This window comes from Tursiops truncatus, chromosome X (genome assembly GCF_011762595.2).
Source record: "Tursiops truncatus isolate mTurTru1 chromosome X, mTurTru1.mat.Y, whole genome shotgun sequence".
Taxonomy (NCBI): domain Eukaryota; kingdom Metazoa; phylum Chordata; class Mammalia; order Artiodactyla; family Delphinidae; genus Tursiops; species Tursiops truncatus.
The window spans coordinates 118,419,892-118,440,348 of record NC_047055.1 but is presented as its reverse complement, the minus strand read 5'-3'; the positions used below and the strand labels follow the sequence as shown (position 1 = coordinate 118,440,348).

Below are 20,457 nucleotides of genomic sequence, written 5' to 3'. Positions count from 1 at the left end.
TGTCTGACTTGCTTCACTCAGTATAACAATCTCTAGGTCCATCCATGTTGCTACAAAACCTTTAATTGTTAAGGATAACTCTCAATTTTTTCCAGTATCATCAGCAATTCTTTCTGGCAGACATTTGATAACACTTTTTAAACAGGGATATTGAGACCAAGGCTCCTGACCTGCAAACAAACAAAACATCATTTATATAGTGAAAACTTTGCACGTCAAAGGATGAAAGCACTTGGTCTAAATCCCTTTGCACCCACTGCTGACAGAGGGCAGAGGAGTTTGACTCACTAATCTTCCTTACGTGCACTTCTTCCTAATGGGGTATTCCATCTAAAACTTATAAGAAGCGGGAATGCATCATGGAACACACCAATCTCTACTACAGATTCTGAAGCAGAAAAAAAACAAAAACAAAAACATGATGAATCCATCCAAAGGGTTCTGTCCACATTGTTACAATAGTTTCCCTGGCACTGTGAACCCTTTTCAAACCCTATCACTTGAACCTACTTTCATTTTTTTTCAGCAAAAATAATGCTAATCTGCAGTCACACACTCCAGTAATATTACACTATCCCTTGTGCAAGGATGTAGGGATTCGAGGAGCTATGGGAGGCTATCATGAGAGGTTGCCTAGAGTAATTAGGACATTTCATTTAATGTTGGCTCTACTCCCTAAGATGTCTGCTGTCCTCTTCTTTTTGTAGCTACTAGCATTGAGAAAGTGAGCAAGATAAGGCCCTTCTCTTTTACTGCCCATGAATGTAGCTGTGATTAACCCCACAGACCTTGGTGCTTCCAGAATCCCCTGAACCTACTGACCCTCCATGCATGGCATGACATAGATAAGGATGGTGATGTGTATACTTGTATAGAACATGCTATAAAATTTTTGACTCTTCCCTTCCTCATAATTCCAAAGAATAGATTTCTTTGGATTTCTGCTTAATGCTACTGGAGTTGGTACATAAGTTGAGGGAGGTATCAGGGCACACCAAAAGAGAAGGTATCTGCACAGAAAATACAAGCAGGTACATTTCTGTGTAGTTTCAGCAGCTCATTTCCTATATCAACCATGGTGACAGGTTGAGCCTTCCTCTTTCTACTAGTAGTACAGCAAACATAAAGGATATTTAGGCTGCTTGTTTTATCCCCACCTCTCTCAATTGATCTGCATTCACATATAGGACAATGAAGGGTCCTTTCTACCATCTTAACCAATACTTGAGAACCAGAAAATGTCCAGATTTTTCCAGGGATTATTTTCATATTCCCCAATCAGGCATATGAAGGGATCTTACCTATTGTGTTTGATGAAGTCATATCTCTGATGGCATCCCATCATCAACAAAACTGGACAGAAATTTGAAGGGTCTTAGATTTACCATATTTGAAATTCCAATATTTTAGCCTGACACGTTTTTGGATTTTAGAAAAAAATATTTTAAATGAGACAAAAAATCATTTTTATGACACAAAAAGACAGCAATAGTTTTATATTTTTATCTGTTCCACTTGCACACAAAAGTCTCATGGGGTTATGTAAGGCAGTCCTTTTGGGTGCTGTGCTTGGTGCAAATATGGATTAAAGCTTAGGAATCTTGGGCTTCCCTGGTGGCGCAGTGGTTGATGCAGGGGACACGGGTTCGTGCCCCGGTCTGGGAAGATCCCACATGCCGCGGAGCGGCTGGGCCCGTGAGCCATGGCCGCTGAGCCTGCGCGTCCAGAGCCTGTGCTCCGCAACGGGAGAGGCCACAGCAGTGAGAGGCCCGCGTACCGCAAAAAAAAAAAAAAAAAAAAAAAAAAAAAAAAAAAAAAAAAAGCTTAGGAATCTTAAGCTACAGTCACCTGAAACTTTTAAAGTAGGATGCAAGCAATCCTGTCCAACATTTGAACAGAGCAAGACACTGTCTTTATTTTATTTGTCAGGTAATTAATCTGTCTTTTTCCCCAAGGAGAGAAACAACTGACATCTTCCATCAATGTGTTGTACAAAAATCTTTGAACACAGAGTGCAAGCAGAGGCTGATACAAGATGTGAAAAATAAAATGAGAGACCCTTGTGGCATTTTCTCCTAACTTATTGCAATCTCCCATTTAAAATGTGGGAATAATCAACCTTCTGAGGAAAAAGGCCCAAGGAAGGTTTCTGCTTCTGTGGAATAATGGGATTGCTAAAGATTTCAGGAGGCAAGACGAATTAGTGAGAATGACCATGAGAAATCAGAGAAAAGTCAGACCCATGGATGAAGTGATGTTTACCTCTATGAATCAATGAGAAGTAGGAGCAAATGAAAAGAAAGCTGAATACAACATTTTCTGAATAAATGTAACCTTTCAGCTGTCACAGAAAAATTAATACTCACTATGATACAACATATTTAGTTTAGAAAGTTAACTTAAATTTAAAGATTAATAATTAGATTTATTGAAGAAACGAAAACATATTTGTGATTTAGAATAAATAATGTGTTCTGCTACAGATAAGAAGACTACATAAATAAATAGAAATAAGACTAAATAAATAAATAAATAGGAAAATAACAAATTAGATGTTATTAAAAACTGACACTCATCTAAAGAAAGAGAAGGAGAGACAGAAAGAGAGAAGAACTCATAGCAAGCATATATTAAAAACTCCTCAATAAGAAGTCTTCAGATGTTAAAAAAAAAGAAGTCTTCAATAAGAAGATAATGTAATAGCAAATATGGGGAAAATATACCAAAAGGTATTTCCAAAAAGAGAGTACAGAATGTTAAGTAAACATATCAAAAGATGCTTGGCTTCTTAGTAGTCAATTAAATGCAAAAAAAGTGATACATTTAATTATCACTTACCAACCAGAAAGTTCAAATGAAAATGACAGGTATTATCAGGTTTGACGAGAATGTATATAATCCTTGAATCTCATTCACTGCTGCTGAGGATGAAAAATCATACAAATGAGTGAAGTAAGTCAGAAAGAGAAAGACAAATACTGTATGCTAACACATATATATGGAATTTAACAAAAAAAAACTGTCATGAAGAACCTAGGGGTAAGACAGGAATAAAGACACAGACCTACTAGAGAATGGACTTGACGATATGGGGAGGGGAAAGGGTAAGCTGTGACAAAGCGAGAGAGTGGCATGGACATATATACACTACCAAACGTAAAATAGATAGCTAGTGGGAAGCAGCCACATAGCACAGGGAGATCAGCTCGGTGCTTTGTGACCACCTAGAGGGGTGGGATGGGGAGGGTGGGAGGGAGGGAGATGCAAGAGGGAAGAGATATGGGAACACATGTATATGTATAACTGATTCGCTTTGTTATAAAGCAGAAACTAACACACCATTGTGAAGCAATTATACTCCAATAAAGATGTAAAAAAAAAGAAAAAGAAAAATCATACACGTTTTGAAAATATTTAGAAATATCTAAAAAGATAAACACATGAAAGCTATGACTCGAAAATTTTACTACTACATGTATACTGAACAATAATTTATACACACACCACCAAAGCTCAAGTTCTAGAATTTTTATACCCATGCTATTCTCAACAGGCACAAACTGAAAATCACTCATATTGTAATACAAATTGGAATAAATTAATTGTTAAATATTTACACTATGGAATCCTATGCAACAGTGGCAATGCATGATCACAACAGGAAACCATATAGACATATTCACAAGCAACATAAAATAAAAAAGCCCAATCCAAAAGTGATTTTACTGTGCCATAACATTTATATAAACTACAAAATACAGGTAACATGATCTTTTTGTTAGATACAAGAACAATATTAAACCTTAAGGGGAGTCACTAGAGTGGGATCAGGGGGCCTCTGAGTATCTGGCAATTTTCTGTGTCTTTATCTAGAAGCTATGTATAGAGTGTATTCAGATTCTGAATTTTCTGAAATTTGTCATTTCCTTACAAACCATGCATGTTTTTAGTTGTTTTTTATACATAACAAAAAGTAAAAACGATATACTAGGGAAGGTAATTATATTAGCACTTTAATATCCATGCTTTTCAAGGTGGAACTGAAAGGTATTAAATACTTGACATTGTGATTACTTCTTAAAAGGTGAAAATTTGAGATTAATAAATAAGACATAACTCTTCATATATAATCCTCAAACAGGAGGGGTAGAAAGGAGTATTATTTTTTTTTAATTAATACAGAATTGTTAAGATAGAAAATAATGAAAACAGACTAGGTTTAAAAAAGAGCACACTGGACTTCCCTGGTGGCACAGTGGGTAAGAATTTGCCTGCCAATGCAGGGGACAGGGGTTCAATCCCTGGTCTGGGAAGATCCCACATGCCGCAGAGCAACTAAGCCCGTGTGCCACAACTACTGAGCCTGCGCTCTAGAGCCAGCAAGCAACAACTATTGAGCCTGCATGACACAACTACTGAAGCCCATGCACCTAGAGCCCATACTCCACAACAAGAGAAACGACCACAAGGAGAAGCCCGTGCACCACAACGATGAGTAACCCCTGCTTGAAACAACTAGAGAAACCTTGTGCAGCAACAAAGACCCAATGCAATGAAAAATAAATAAAATTAAATCTTTTGACTTCTGAGATGACTCACTCACGTGGCTGTAGGTAAGAGGCCTCAGTTCCTTGCCACATGGATCTCTCCTTAGGGCTGCCTGAGTGTCCTCATGACATGGTAGCTGGCTTACCCCAGGATGAGTGATCTAGCAGAAACCAAAGCAGAAGCTGCAATGTCTTTCATAACTTTGGAAGCTGCACTTTGTCATTTCTGCAATTTCTTATTAGTTAAACAGTCAGCCCTTTTCAAGTGTGAGGAGCCACACAGGTACATGAAGACTGGGAGATAATTAGGGGATAATTAGGGCCATCTTGGAGACTGGCTTCCAAAGTGGCTGACTAGCCAAACACTGAATTTTGTTTTCTTCACTTCTGTAGAGAAAATGGTCAGTGAATCTCATTGGTGGTCTTTCAGATGTACCAAAGCTACCTCTTGCTCTCACCCCCAGCCGTGTGGCTGACAGGGTCTTGGTGCTCCAGCCGGGTGTCAGGCCTGTGCCTCTGAGTTGGGAGAGCCGAGTTCAGGTCATTGGTCTACCAGAGACCTCTGGCACCTTGTAATATCAAATAGTGAAAGCCTCCCAGAGACATCCGTCTCAACGCTAAGACCCAGCTCCACTCAGAGACGAGCAAGATCCAGTGCTGGATATCCCATGCCAAACAACTAGCAAGACAGGAATGCAGGCCCACCCATTAGCAGAGAGGCTGCCTAAAATCATAATAATGCCACAGACACTCCAAAACACACCACCGGATGCAGACCTGTCAACCAGAAAGACAAGATCCAGACACACCCACCAGAACACAGGCACCAGTCCCCTCCACCAGAAAGCCTACACAACCCACTAAACCAACCTCAGCCACTGGGGGCAGACACCAAAAACAACGGGAACTACGAATCTGCGGCCTGCGAAAAGGAGACCCCAAACACCGTCCCCAAAGCCAAATATGACAGAGGAACACACAGCAGGTGAAGGAGCAAGGTAAGATCCCACCAGAACAAACAAACGTAGAGGAAATAGGCAGTCTACCGGAAAAAGAATTCAGAGTAATGATATTAAAGATGATCCCAAATCTTGGAACTGGAATGGAGACTATACAAGAAACGTTTAACAAGGACGTAGAAGAACTAAAGAGCAAAGCAAACAAACAATGACGAACAACACAATAAATGGAATTTAAAATGCTCTAGAAGGAAACAATAGCAGAATAATTGAGGCAGAAGAATGGATAAATGACCTGTAAGACAAAATAGTGGAAATAACTACTGCAGAGCAGAATAAAGAAAAAAGAATGAAAAGAATTGAGGACAATCTGAGACACCTCTGGGACAACATTAAACATACCAATATTCGAATATAGGGGTCCCAGAAGTAGAAGAGAAAAAGAAAGAGACTGAGAAAATATTTGAAGAGATAATAGTTGAAAACTTCCCTAATATGGGAAAGGATATCATTAATCAAGTCCAGGAAGTGCAGAGAGTCCCATACAAGATACACCCAAGGAGAAACATGCCAAAACATATATTACTTAAACTATCAAAAATTAAATACAAAGAAAAAATATTAAAATCACCAAGGGAAAAACAACAAATAACATACAAGGGAATCCCCAAAAGATTAACGGCTGATCTTTCAGCAGAAACTCTGCAAGCCAGAAGGGACTGGCAGAACATATTTAAAGTGATGAAAGGGGAAAAGCTACAACCAAGATTACTCGACCCAGCAAGGATCTCATTCAGATTTGACAGAGAAATTAAAACCTTTACAGACAAGCAAAAGCTAAGAGAATTCAGCACCACCAAACCAGCTTTACAACAAACGCTAAAGGAACTTCTCTAGGCAGGAAACACAAGAGAAGGAAAAGATGTACAATAACAAACCCAAAACAATTAAGAAAATGGTAATAAGAACATACATATCAATAATTACCTTAAATGTAAATGGATTAAATGCTCCAACCAAAAGACACAGACTGGCTGAATGGATCCAAAAACATGACCAGCATATACGCGGTCTACAAGAGACCCACTTCAGACCTAGAGACACATACAGACTGAAAGATAGGGGATGGAAAAAGATATTCCATGCAAATGGAAATCAAAAAAAAGCTAGAGTAGCAATTCTCATATCAGACAAAAAAGACTTTAAAATAAAGACTATTACCGGAGACAAAGAAGGACACTACATTATGATCAAGGGATCAATCCAAGAAGAAGATATAACAATTGTAAATATTTATGCACCCAACACAGGAGCTCCTCAATACATAAGGCAAATGCTAACAGCCATAAAAGGGGAAATCGACAGTAACACAATCATAGTAGGGGACTTTAGCACCCCTCTTTCACCAATGAACTGATCATCCAAAATGAAAATAAATAAAGAAACACAAGCTTTAAATAATACATTAAACAAGATGGACTTAATTGATATTTATAGGACATTCCATCCAAAACCAACAGAATACACTTTATCTCAAGTGCTCGTGGAATATTCTCCAGGATAGATCATATCCTGGGTCACAAAAAAAGCCTTGGTAAATTTACGAAAATTGAAATCGTATCAAGTATCTTTTCTGACCACAATGCCATCAGAATAGATATCAATTACAGGAAAAGATCTGTAAAAAATACAAACACATGGACGCTAAACAATACACTACTTAATAACCAAGACGTCACTGAAGAAATCAAAGAGGAAATTTAAAAAATACCTAGAAACAAATGACAATGAAGACCCAAAACCTATGGGATGCAGAAAAAGCAGTTCTAAGAGGGAGGTTTATAGCACTACAATCCTACCTCAAGAAACAAGAAACATCTCAAATAAACAAGCTAACCTTACACCGAAAGCAATTAGAGAAAGAAAGAAAAAAAAAAAACAAAGTCAGCAGAGGAAAGAAATCATAAAGATCAGATCAGAAATAAATGAAAAAGAAGTGAATGAATCAACAGCAAAGATCAAAAAAACTAAAAGTTTGTTCTCTAAGAAGATAAACAAAATTGATAAACCATTAGCCAGACTCATCAAGAAAAAAAGGAAGGCTCAAATCAATAGAATTACAAATAAAAAAGGAGAAGTAACAACTGACACTGCAGAAATACAAAGGACCATGAGAGATTACTGCAAGCAACAATATGCCAATAAAATGGACAACCTGGAAGAAATGGACAAATTCTTAGAAAAGCACAAGCTTCCAAGACTGAACCAGGAAGAAATAGAAACTATAAACAAACCAATCCAAAGCACTGAAATTGAGACTGTGATTAAAAATCTTCCAACAAACAAAAGCCCAGGACCAGATGGCTTAACAGGCAAATTCTATCAAACATTTAGAGAAGAGTTAACACCTATCCTTCTCAAACTCTTCCAAAATATAGCAGAGGGAGGAACTCTCCCAAACTTATTCTATGAGACCACCGTCTCCCTGATACCAAAACCAGACAAAGATGTCACAAAGAAAGAAAACTACAGGCCAATATCACTGATGAACACAGATGCAAAAATCCACAGCAAAAGACTAGCAAACAGAATCCAACAGCACATTAACAGGATCATACACACCAAGATAAAATGGGATTTATCACAGGGATGCAAGGATTCTTCAATATATGCAAATCAGTGTGATACACCATATTAAAAAACTGAAGGATAAAAACGATATGGTCATCTCAAGAGATGCATAAAATGCTTTAGACAATATTAAACACCCATTTATGATTAAAAAAAACCTCCAGAGAGTAGGCATAGAGGGAACTTTCCTCAACATAATAAAGGCCATATATGACAAACCCACAGCCAACATCGTTCTCAATGGTGAAAAAGTGAAACCATTTCCACCAAGATCAGGAACAAGACAAGGTTGCCCACTCTCACCACTATGATTCAACACACTTTTGGAATTTTTAGCTACAGCAACCAGAGAAGAAAAAGAAATAAAGGGAATCCAAATCGGAAAAGAAGAAGTTAAGCTCTCACTGTTTGCAGATGACATGATACTATACATAGAGAATCTTAAAGATGCTACCAGTAACCTATTAGAGTTAATCAATGAATCTGGTAAGGTTGCAGCACACAAAATAAATGTACAGTTATCACTTTCATCCCTATACACTAAAGATGAAAAATCTGAAAGAGAAATTAAGGAAACACTCCCATTTACCACTGCAACAAAAAGAATAAAATACCTAGGAATAACCCTGCCTAAGGAGACAAAAGTAGTTTACTCAACAAACTATAAGACACTGATTAAAGAAATCAAAGATGACACAAACAGAGAGATATACCATGTGCTTGGATTGGAAGAATCAACATTGTGGAAATGACTATACTACCCAAAGCAATCTACAGATTCAATGCAATCCCTATCAAACTACCAATGGCATTTTTCAGAGAACTGCACCAAAAAATTTCACAATTTGTATGGAAACACAAAAGACCCCGAACAGCCAAAGCAATCTTGAGAAGAAAAACAGAGCTGGAGGAAGCAGGCTCCCTGACTTCAGACAATACTACAAAACTACAGTACTCAAGACAGTATGGTACTGGCACAAAAACAGAAATATAGAGCAATGGAACATGAGGGAAAGCCCAGAGATAAACCCATACACATATGGTCACATTATTTATGATAAAGGAGGCAAGAATATACAATGGAGAAATCACAGCCTCTTCAATAAATGGTGCTGGTAAAACTGGGCAGCTACAGGTAAAAGAATGAAATTAGAAAATTCCCTAACACCATACACAAAAATAAACTCAAAATTGATTAAAGACCTAAATGTAAGGCCAGACACTATAAAACTCTTAGAGGAAAACATAGGCAGAACACTCTATGACATCAATCACAGCAAGATCCTTTTTTTTTTTTTTTTTTTTTTGCAGTACGCGGGCCTCTCACTGTTGTGGCCTCTCCCATTGCAGTGCACAGGCTCTGGACGCGCAGGCTCAGCAGCCATGGCTCACAGGCCTAGCTGCTCCGTGGCATGTGGGATCTTCCCAGACCGGGGCACGAACCTGTGTCCCCTGCATCGGCAGGCGGACTCTCAACCACTGCGCCACCAGGGAAGCCTGCAAGATCCTTTTTGACCCACCTCCTAGAGAAATGGAAATAAAAACAAAAATAAACAAATAAGACCTAATGAGACTTAAAAGCTTTTGCACAGCAAAGGAAAACGTAAACAAGACGAAAAGGCAACCCTCAGAATGGGAGAAAATATTTGCCAACGAAGCAACTGACAAAGGATTAATCTCCAAACTTTACAAGCAGCCCATGCAGATCAATATCAAAAAAACAAACAACCCAATCCATAAATGGGCAGAAGACCTAAACAGACATTTCTCCAAAGAAGATATACAGTTTGCCAACAAACACATGAAAGAATGCTCAACATCACTGATCATTAGAGAAACGCAAATCAAAATTACAATGAGGTATCACCACACACAGGTAAGAATGGCCATCATCAAAAAAATCTACAAACAATAAATGCTGCAGAGGTGTGGAGAAAAGGGAACCCTCTTGCACCGTTGGTGGGAGTGTAAATTGATACAGCCACTATTGAGAACAGTATGGAGGTTCCTTAAAAACCTAAAAATAGAACTACCACTACCATATGACACAGCAATCCCACTACTGGGCATATACCTGCAGAAAACCATAATTCAAAAAGAGTCATGTTCCACAATGTTCACTGCAGCTCTATTTGCAATAGCCAGGACATAGAAGCAATCTAAGTGTCCATCAACTGATGACTGGATAAAGAAGATGCTGCACATCTTCAATATAAAATGGAATATTACTCAGCCATAAAAAGAAATAAAATTGAGTTATTTGTAGTGAGGTGGATGGACCTAGAATCTGTCATACAGAGTGAGGTAAGTCAGAAAGAGAAAAACAAATACTGTATGCTAACACATATATATGGAATCTAAACAAAAAGAAAAAAAATGGTTTGGAAGAACCTAGGGGCAGGACAGGAATAAAGACATAGACATAGAGAATGGACTTGAGGACATGGGGAGGGAGAAGGGTAAGCTGGGATGAAGTGAGAGAGTGGCATGGACTTATATACACTACCAAATGTAAAATAGATGGCTAGTAAGAAACTGCTGCATAGCACAGGGAGATCAGTTCAGTGCTTTGTGACCACTTAGAGCGGTGGGAGAGGGAGGGTGGGAGGGAGATGCAAGAGGGAGAAGATATGGGGATATATGTGTATGTATAGCTTGTTCACTTTGTTATAAAGCAGAAACTAACACACCATAGTAAAGCAATTATAGTCCAATAAGATGATATAAATAAATAAATAAATAAATAAATAATTTATGCCCCCCCAATTAACTCTTTTTAAAAAATAAATAAATAAAAAACAGCACTCGATAACATGGTAACTCTAAACCTAAGTATTTTCAGTACTATAGTAAATGTAACTGGATTAATATCTCCTATTAAAGTGTAATTTTTTATATTACGTGCAACTAAATTTTTTTCACAATATACAGGTAAAATAAAAGAATTACGTTAGAAAGGAGAAAACATTCCATGTATTTTAAAACAATAAGCATATAATATCATGCTTATAATAAGCATATAAAAAGCATATATAATATCATATAATATATAAGCATATAATACCATGCTTATAATAAGCATATAATAAGCATCTTAGATAAAATAGTCTTTAAGTTCAGAACAATTTGTCATTATTGTAATTAGTATTATTATCCCAATTTGTGAAAAATATCTCAATACATTTTCTATTTGAAAAAATATTTTAATATTTTTTTCTTCACTCTTTTGTGGTCTAATACATGGTAAGTATTTAGGTGCTAACATAACCTAAAAATATATGTGGTTTTTTTTACAGCCAAACAAAACTGAATCAAGAAGAAATAGATAACTTGAACATACTGATCACTAAAAGCAAAATAGAATCTGTAATTAAAAAGAACTCCCTACCAACAAAAGTCCAGTATCAGATGGTTTCACAGGCAAATTCTTCCAAATATACAAAGCAAAACTTACACTGATTCTTCTCAAACTCTTCGAAAAGATTGAAGAGTAAAGAATACTTCCAAAGACATTCTATGAAGCCACCATCACCCTGATATCAAAAACAGATGGGGGGGACTTCCCTGGTGGCACAGTGGTTAAGAATCCGTCTGACAATGCAGGGGACATAGGTTCGAGCCCAGGTCTGGGAAGATCCCACATGCCGCGGAGCAACTAAGCCTGTGTGCCACAACTACTGAGCCTGCGCTCTACAGCCCAGGAGCCACAACTACTGAGCCTGATAGCCACAACTGCTGAAGCCCGTGCACCTAGAGCCCATGCTCTGCAACAAAAGCAAAGCAATGGACACCCAATCCATCCAAAAATAAAGAAAGAAATCTACTGAAACAAACAAACAAACAAACAAAATACAGATGGGGACTTTTCTAGTTGTCCAGTAGTTAAGATTTCGCCTTCCACTGCGGGGGGGGCAGGTTCAATCCCTCATGGTGGAGCTAAGATCCCACATGCCTCACAAACAAGAAACCAAAACATAAAACAGAAGGAATGTTGGAACAAATTCATTAAAGACTTAAAAAACCAACACAGAGAGAAAGACACTACCAAAATAAGAAAATTGCAGACCAATATCTTTGATAAATATAGATGCAAAAATTCTCAACTGAATATTAGAAAACCGAATCTGACAACACATAAGAGGATCATACACCATGACCAAATTTGATTCACCCCAGTGTCACAAAGTTGTTTCAACATATGCAAATCAACCAACATGATACACCCCATCAACAAAGGAAAAACACAAAACAAATGATCATCTCAATAGATGCCGGAAAAGCACATCCATTGATGATAAAAACACTTACCAGGGCTCCCCTGGTGGCGCAGTGATTGAGAGTCCGCCTGCCAATGCAGGGGACACAGGATCGTGCCCCGGTCCGGGAAGATCCCACATGCCGCAGAGTGGCTGGGCCCGTGAGCCATGGCCACTGAGCCTGTGCGTCCAGAGCCTGTGCTCCGCAACGGGAGAGGTCACTACAGTGAGAGGCCCACGTACTGCAAAAAGGAAAAAAAAAAACTTACCAAAGTGGGTATAGAGGAAACATATCTCAACATAATAAAAGCTATTTATGACAAACCCACAACCAATATAATACTCAATGTTCATAGGCTGAAAGCCTTCCCCCTAAAATCTGGAAGAAGACAAGGATGCCCACTCTCACCTCTTCTCTTCAACATAGTACTGGAAGTCCTAGCCACAACAATCAGACAAGAAAAAGAAATAAAATCTAACCACATTGGAAGGGAAGAGGTAAAGTTGTCATTGTATGTAGATGACATGATAATATATATAAAGGAAACCCTAAAAGTTCCAACCAAAAACTACTAGAACTGATAAACAAATTCAGCAAAGTAGCAGGACACAAGATTAACATACATAAATTGGTTGCATTTCTTGGTTTTTCTTTTTTTTTAAATTTATTTTGGCTGCATTGGGTCTTCATTGCTGTGCACGGGCTTTCTCTAGTTGTGGCCAGTGGGGGCTAGTCTTCGTTGTGGTGCGCAGGCTTCTCATTGCAGTGGCTTCTCTTGTTGCGGAGCATGGGCTCTAGGCATGCGGGCTTAAGTAGTTGTGGCACATGGGCTCAGTACTTGTGGCTCACGGGTTCTAGTGTGCAGGCTAAGTACTTGTGGCACACAGGTCTAGTTGCTCCACGGCATGTGAGATCTTCCTGCACCAGAGCACAAACCTATGCCCCCTGTATTGGCAGGCGGATTCTCAACCATGGAGCCACCAGGGAAGTCCCTGGATGCATTTCTTTACACTAACAATGAAATATCAGAAAGGAAATGTAAACAAGCAATCCTTTTTAAAATGGCATCAAGAAAATAAAATACTTAGGAAAAAACCTCACCAAGGAGGTGAAAGACTTATATGTTGAGAACTACAAAACATTAGTAAAGGAAACTGAAGATGATCCAGAGAAATGGAAAGACATCCCATGCTCTTGGATGGGAAGAATTAAAACTGTTAAAGTGGCTATACTACCCAAAGCAATCTACAGATTTAATGTGATTCCTGTCAAATTGCCCATGACACTTTCCCCAGAACTAGAACAAATAATCCTAAAATATATCTGGAACCATAAAAAGTCAGAACTGTCAACACAATCCTGAGGAAAAAGAACAAAGCAGGAGGCATAACCCTCCTAAACTTCAGACAATACTACAAAGTTACAGTAATCAAAACCGCATGGTATTGGCACAGAAAGAGATACATGGATCAATGGAATGGAATAGAGAGCCCAGAAATAAACCCACACACCTATGGTCAATTAACCTTCGACAAAGGAGGCAAGAATATACAATGGGGAAAAGACAGTCTCTTCAGCAAGTGGTGTTTTGAAAGTTGGACAGCCGTATTCAAATCAGTGAAGTCAGAACATACCCTCACACCATACACAGAAATAAACTCAAAACGGTTTACATGCTTAAATATAACATAGGACACCTTAAAACTCCTAGAAGAGAACATAAGCAAAACATTCTCTGACATAAATCATACCACAGTTTTCCTAGGTAGTTCTCCCTAGGCAGTACAAATACAGTAAGTCACCTACATAAGCACCTTCAAGTTGCAAACTTTCAAAGATGCAAACGTCCATTTGCATGTCCAATTCGCATGTAAGTTAGTTCACGTGTCTGGCATACATTGTCACGTGCGTTCATCCTCTATAAGTGGTTGCGCTTTTGTGTTCTTTATAGTACTGTATAGAGTACAGTAGTACAGTACCTTTATTTCAAGCCCAAGATGTCTGGAAGCAAGCGTAAAAGCAGTGGTGATGTAGCTGGTACTGTTAAGAAGGGCCACGCGATAACGATGGAAACAAAAGTGAAAGTAATTAAGAGAGTGGAGCGAGGCAAAAAGATGTTAGACATCGCTCATTCTTATAACATGAATCATTCTATCGTTGTCACGAATCTACAGAACAAGGACAAGATCATGGAACATGTGAAGTCTGCCGTACTGATGATGCTGACAAAACACTGAAGAAGCATGGAAAAGTGATGGAGGAGATGGAGAAACTTCTCAGTGTGCAGATGCAGGATCAACGTTAGTGCTGAGTCCTGCTCAGCTTGATGCTGATTCAAGAGAAAGCTAAAAGCCTTCATGAAGACTTGAAGAAGAAACACGGGAAAGAATCAGAGGGCACATCTTTTAATGCCAGCCATGGCTGGTTTCATCGGTTCAAGGCTAGAGCCAACCTTCATAATGTAAAAGTAAGTGGAGAGGCAGCAAGGGCAGATAGGGTAGCTGTCCGGGAACTCCCGGAAACACTCTGAGAAATTATTGATGATGGTGTGTATTTACCCAACCAGGTTTTTAATGTGGATGAGACCCAACTGTACTGGAAGAGGATGCCAGACCGAAGTTACATCAGTAAGGAGGAAAAGTTGATGCTGGGCTGTAAAGCAGCAAAGGACAGTCTAACTGTTGTTTGGTGGCAATGCTTCCGGTGAATTGAAGCTGAAGCCTCTCTTAGTTTATCATTCAGAGAACCCGAGAACCCTTAAACACATAGCCAAGGGCTCTCTTCCTGTTGCGTGGAAGCATAACCCCATATCCTGGATTACACAGGCCACGTTCCAGGACTGGTTTTGCCACCACTTTATCCCAGATGTAGAGAAATATTGCGTGGAGGAGGACGTTCCAGCAAAACATTCTTTTGCTGCTCGACAATGCTCTGGGCCACACCCCATCCATGGATGACTTTCATCCCAACGTCAAAGTAGTGCATCTGTCACTGAATACTACGTTGCTCATCCAACCTATGGACCAGGGAGTTAGAGCGACTTTCAAGAAATATTATTTATGTCACACTTTTTGTCAGGCAGTAAAGGTAAGTGACAAATCAGTAACAACCTAGGGACAACTTTGGAAGGACTATAACATCTACAAGACCATAAAAACATTGAGTTTGCATGGTGTGAAGGTATAGTGGTCACCATGAATGGGGTTTGGAAGAACCTTTGCCCACAGTTCATGATTTTTTTGGATTTGAGAAGGTAGATCAGAAGTCTGAAGAGATTTTCAGCAATGTAGTGACCCTCAGCGAGAAGCTGGAGCTAGATCTGCAAGAGGACGATTTCATTGAATTCCTTGCTGTGCAACATGAGGAGCTTACTGATGGAATTGGAGGCCCAGAGAAAGGATGAAGAGGGACAGGAGGAAGAAGTAACTGAAGAACTTAAGAGATTCACGACACAGAAAATGGCAAGGGAATCGTCTTTATTTGAGGAAGCACTGTTAGTTTTTGAGGCACAGGACCCGAACCTAGAATGGTACCCAAAGGTGGCAGCAGCCATTCAGAATGCAATCCAGTGCTACCTTGTCATCTATGATGAGAAAAAAAGAGCTACGACCCAGACATCAATGGACCATTTTTTCAAGAGGGTACATAGAATTAAATCCAGCGAGGAACCAGAACTTGCGCCATCAACGTCAGGTATGAGTGAAATGGCAGCTTGCCCTCTGTCTCCTACTGCTGATAACCCTTCACCTCTACCTTCTCCCACCTCCTCTCCCTCCTCTAATCAGCAACTCTTCTCGCCTGTTCCCTCGATGCCAGCCTGAGTATCCCAGCTGTTGTACTGTATTACTGTACTTTTCAAGTTACTGTACTGTAAGACTAAAACTGTTTTCTTTATTTTTGTGTTTGTTTTTTAAGTATCGTTTGTGTGAAGAGTATTATAAACCTATTACGGTACAATACCATATAGCCGACTGTGTAAGATGGGTACCTAGGCTAAGTTTGTTGCACTTACAAACAAACTGGACTTACAAATGCACTCTTGGAACAGAACTTGTTCATATATAGGTGACTTACTGTAAAAGCAAAAAAGAAACAGGAACTAGTCAAACTTATAAGCTGTTGCACAGCAAAGGAAACCATAATCAAAATGAAAATACAACCTATGGACTGGGAGAAAATATTAGCAAATGATGAGACTGACAAGGGCTTAATTTCCAAACTTCACAAACAGCTCATACAACTCAATAACAAAATAACAAATAACTCAATGGAAAAATGGGTAGAAAACCTAAAGAAACATTTCTCCAAAGAAGACATACAGATAGCCAATAGACACATGAAAAGATGCTCATCATCACTAATTATTAGAGAAATGCAAATCCAAATTACAATGAGGTATCACTTCACACTGATCAGAATGGCCATCATTAAAAAAATCTACAATTAACAAATGCTGGATGGGGTATGGAGAAAAGGGAACCCTTCTACACTGTTGGTGGCCATGTAAGTTGATGCAGCCACTATGGAAAACACTATGGAGGTTCCTCAAAAAAACTATAAAGAGAGTTGCCATATGATCTAGCAATCCCACTTGTGGACATATATCTAGACAAAACTATAATTCAAAAAGATATATAAAACCCTATGTTCATTGCAGCAGTATTTATAATAGCCAAGACATGGAAACAAGCTAAATGTTCATTGAAAAATGAATGTATAAAGAAGGTGTGGTATATGTATACAATAGATATTACTCAGACATAAATAAAGAATGAAATAATGCCATTTGCAGCAACATGGATGGACCTAGAGATAATGATACTAAGTGAAGTAAGTCAGAAAGAGAAAGACAAATACCATATGATATCACTTATATGTGGAATCGAAAACAGGCCACAAATAAACATGTCAGTGAAACAGAAACAAACACACAGATATAGAAAACAGAGCTGTGGTTGCCAAGAAGAGAGGGATGGAAAGATTGGGAGTTTTGGAATAGCAGAAGCAAACTATTCTACATAGGATAAACAAACCACGAAGACCTACTGTATAGCGGAGGAAACTATATTCAATATCCTGTGATAAACCATAATGGAAAAGACTATACATATATATATATATATATATATATATATATATATATATATATATATATATAACTGAATCACTTTGCTGCACAGCAGAAATTAATACAACAATGTATAAAGGCTGCAGAGGGTGTGGAGAAAAGGGAACCCTCCTGCACTGTTGGTGGGAATGTAAACTGATACAGCCACTATGGAGAACAGTATGGAGGTTCCTTAAAGCTAAAAATAGAACTACCATATGACCCAGCAATCCCACTACTGGGCATTTACCCTGAGAAAACCATAATTCAAAAAGATACTTGTACCACAATGTTCACTGTAGCACTTTTTACAATAGCCAGGACATAGAAGCAACCTAAGTGTCCATCAAGAGATGAATATATAAATCAGATGTGGCCCATATATACAATGGAGTATTACTCAGACATAAAAAGGAACAAAACTGTGTTATTTGTAGTGAGGTGGTTGGACCTAGAGTCTGTCATACAGAGTGAAGTAAGTCAGAAAGAGAAAAACAAATACTGTACGTGAACACATATATATGGAATCTAGAAAAATGGTACTGACGAACCTAGTGACAGGGCAGGAATAAAGACACAGATGTAGAGAACGGACTTAAGGACAGAGAGCAAAAGGGGAGACAGGGACGTAGTGAGAGAGTAGCACTGACATATATACACTACCAAATGTAAAAGAGCTAGTGGTAAGCTGCCGCATAGCACAGGGAGATCAGCTCAGTGCTTTATGTCCCCCACAGGGGTGGGATAGGGAGTGTGGGAGGGAGCCTCAGGAGGGGGGGATATGGGGATATATGTATACATATAGGTGATTCACTTTGCTGTAAAGCAGAAACTAATACAGTGTTATAAAGCAATTATACTCCAATATACATGTATTAAAAAAACCCCACAACATTGTAAATCAACTACACTGGAAAATATTTCTTAAGTGCAAAAGATTTTTTGAATATAAGTTTTATTGTGTGTGTGTACCACAGGTTCAATATATATGAATTATGTCAAGTTGATTACATTGTTTTTCAAAATAAAGAATTTTTGATATTCTACATCAGCTTCATTATATAAATGCAGAAAAACTATATTATTTTTTTCTAAAGTTCAGACATAACCATTTTGCTCATTCAGTATACTATAAACCACTAACTGTTAAAAAGGGATTCGTGACCTCTTCCTTCCAAAGAAATATTTCTGCACTCACACAAGTTTAATAGAATATTCCACCATGAACTGACTTCCCACCTTAGAGCCACCAGATTTGCATCCTGAAATCTCTTTCTTGCAAAAATGTCCAATTACCATCCTAGCATTACAGAAAAGAAATGCTTTTTTCCAGATCTCAAATTCCATACAATTTTATCAAGACATCATGTATTTTTTTTCACAGACACAGACTGTATTTTATTTTTACAACAGATAAATCAACTGACACCAAGCACTGTAAATGGATGACCACAACAAAAGCAACAATGACTGCAATTACCAAACATGAAACACACTCACACTATGTCATAATATTGACATTCAGTCCAGGAATCCTCCACTGTAAGAGCTCCTTTACTTTGCAGTGAAAGGCATCATGTGTTTTTAAATTATCAGAACTCACCTGAGATCTTCAAAAATCAACAAAAACATAATTTTGTGTTCTCTTTCATTTATTCTGGTTCTAAGTGGTCATTTCTAAACGAAAGTATTTAAGTATGCTAACGTCATCTTATAACATCATATTTCAAATGACTACTGTCTCTCCAAAGATGAAATATGAGGAACTCATAATTAGGCTCTCCAAAGTACTACGCTCTGAATCTGTATTACCCTTCTGCTGAACTCCACACTGTTCATTATTCTCTGAGAATATTCTTTTTTCTTGTATGGCCATCACATGCTCTTTCATTTCATGAAGTGTTTTCCTACAATTTTATGCCTAGTTTATTTCTGAGAATATGCATTATTTCTGATTGATATTTATAGACACAAAGACTTCTCTATAATTCCCTGTGAGTTTCAAGAACTTCTTTTTTTTTAATACCTAGATTCTGAAGCTCTCCACAAAGCATTACTAAAATTGCATTTACATATGTATCTACATATTAATCACACATTAATGCATTTACAATTGTATTATGATTTATTGCTAATTTCGGAGCATAAATGTAGCTGTCTTATTTACCACCCTCTTGGAAATCACTTTAATATTTGCACTTAGGACTTGAAAGAGAATGGACAAATAAAAACCTGAAGAATACAATTTATATATTTCTCATAAAATTAGGTGATTATCTAACCTTTATCCAGAAAAAGGAAGAGCCCAGATACTCTGTAGGCATGATACTCGAGAATGTGTGGTGTTCCAGCAGGAAACCATCCAGTAATCCATGTGGCAGTGTTTACCTGTGACCAGCTGGGATAAGTGACCTATGCATTCCTTACATGCAACATATCAGGAGTGGAAAAAGGGAATTTGTCAGTTGTGGCAATAAGTATAATGAAGATTTGTAGCAGGTCATGCTCATATATTCAACACAGGTACAATCAAAATTTTGCTCAATTCTGGTAGATCTAAGTCTCTATCTGTTACCTTGTCTTTAACGAGGAAATGTCAGAACTGACTTACAAAAAAAAAGTGTTTTGTTTGTTTGTTTTAATTACAGTCACGGTGAGTAAGACACAGCTCAGAACAGCTAATATGACTTAGTGATTCTCTCATCAGGAAATACAGGTTCTACTTCCCTGTTTATTCTCCACATCCTGTAGTAAGTTAAGTTTCAATGAAAGATAAATCTACAGGGCGAAAAATAAAAGGAAACTTTCATGTGTTGATAAGATCATTCTGACAGGTTTTACCACGTATGTCAGTGTTTCTGGCGATGGACACAAGCCAGAGCTCCCTACTCTGACATTTTCACCGACGTCATTCCCCTTGATCCTCAATTTGAAAGTGGATAAATATGTTTTCTAT

The 20,457-nt window shown here is 38.2% G+C and overlaps 1 long non-coding RNA gene across 2 annotated transcripts in view; it reads right to left on the bottom strand.

Moving 5' to 3' along the window:
* Nucleotides 1-2,675: 2,675 nt before the first annotated feature.
* The window catches only part of LOC117310331 (uncharacterized), a 33,390-nt gene continuing 15,608 nt past the window's right edge, over nt 2,676-20,457 (bottom strand). Inside the window, exons 3-5 of one of the 2 annotated variants that reach the window (XR_012329418.1) lie at nt 12,446-12,635; nt 4,600-4,708; nt 2,676-2,921 (exon numbers count right to left, since the gene is read on the bottom strand). This is a non-coding gene — a long non-coding RNA (uncharacterized lncRNA). The remainder of the gene's footprint in view (nt 2,922-4,599; nt 4,709-12,445; nt 12,636-20,457) is intronic. The other variant, XR_004524502.2, reaches the window with a different exon arrangement.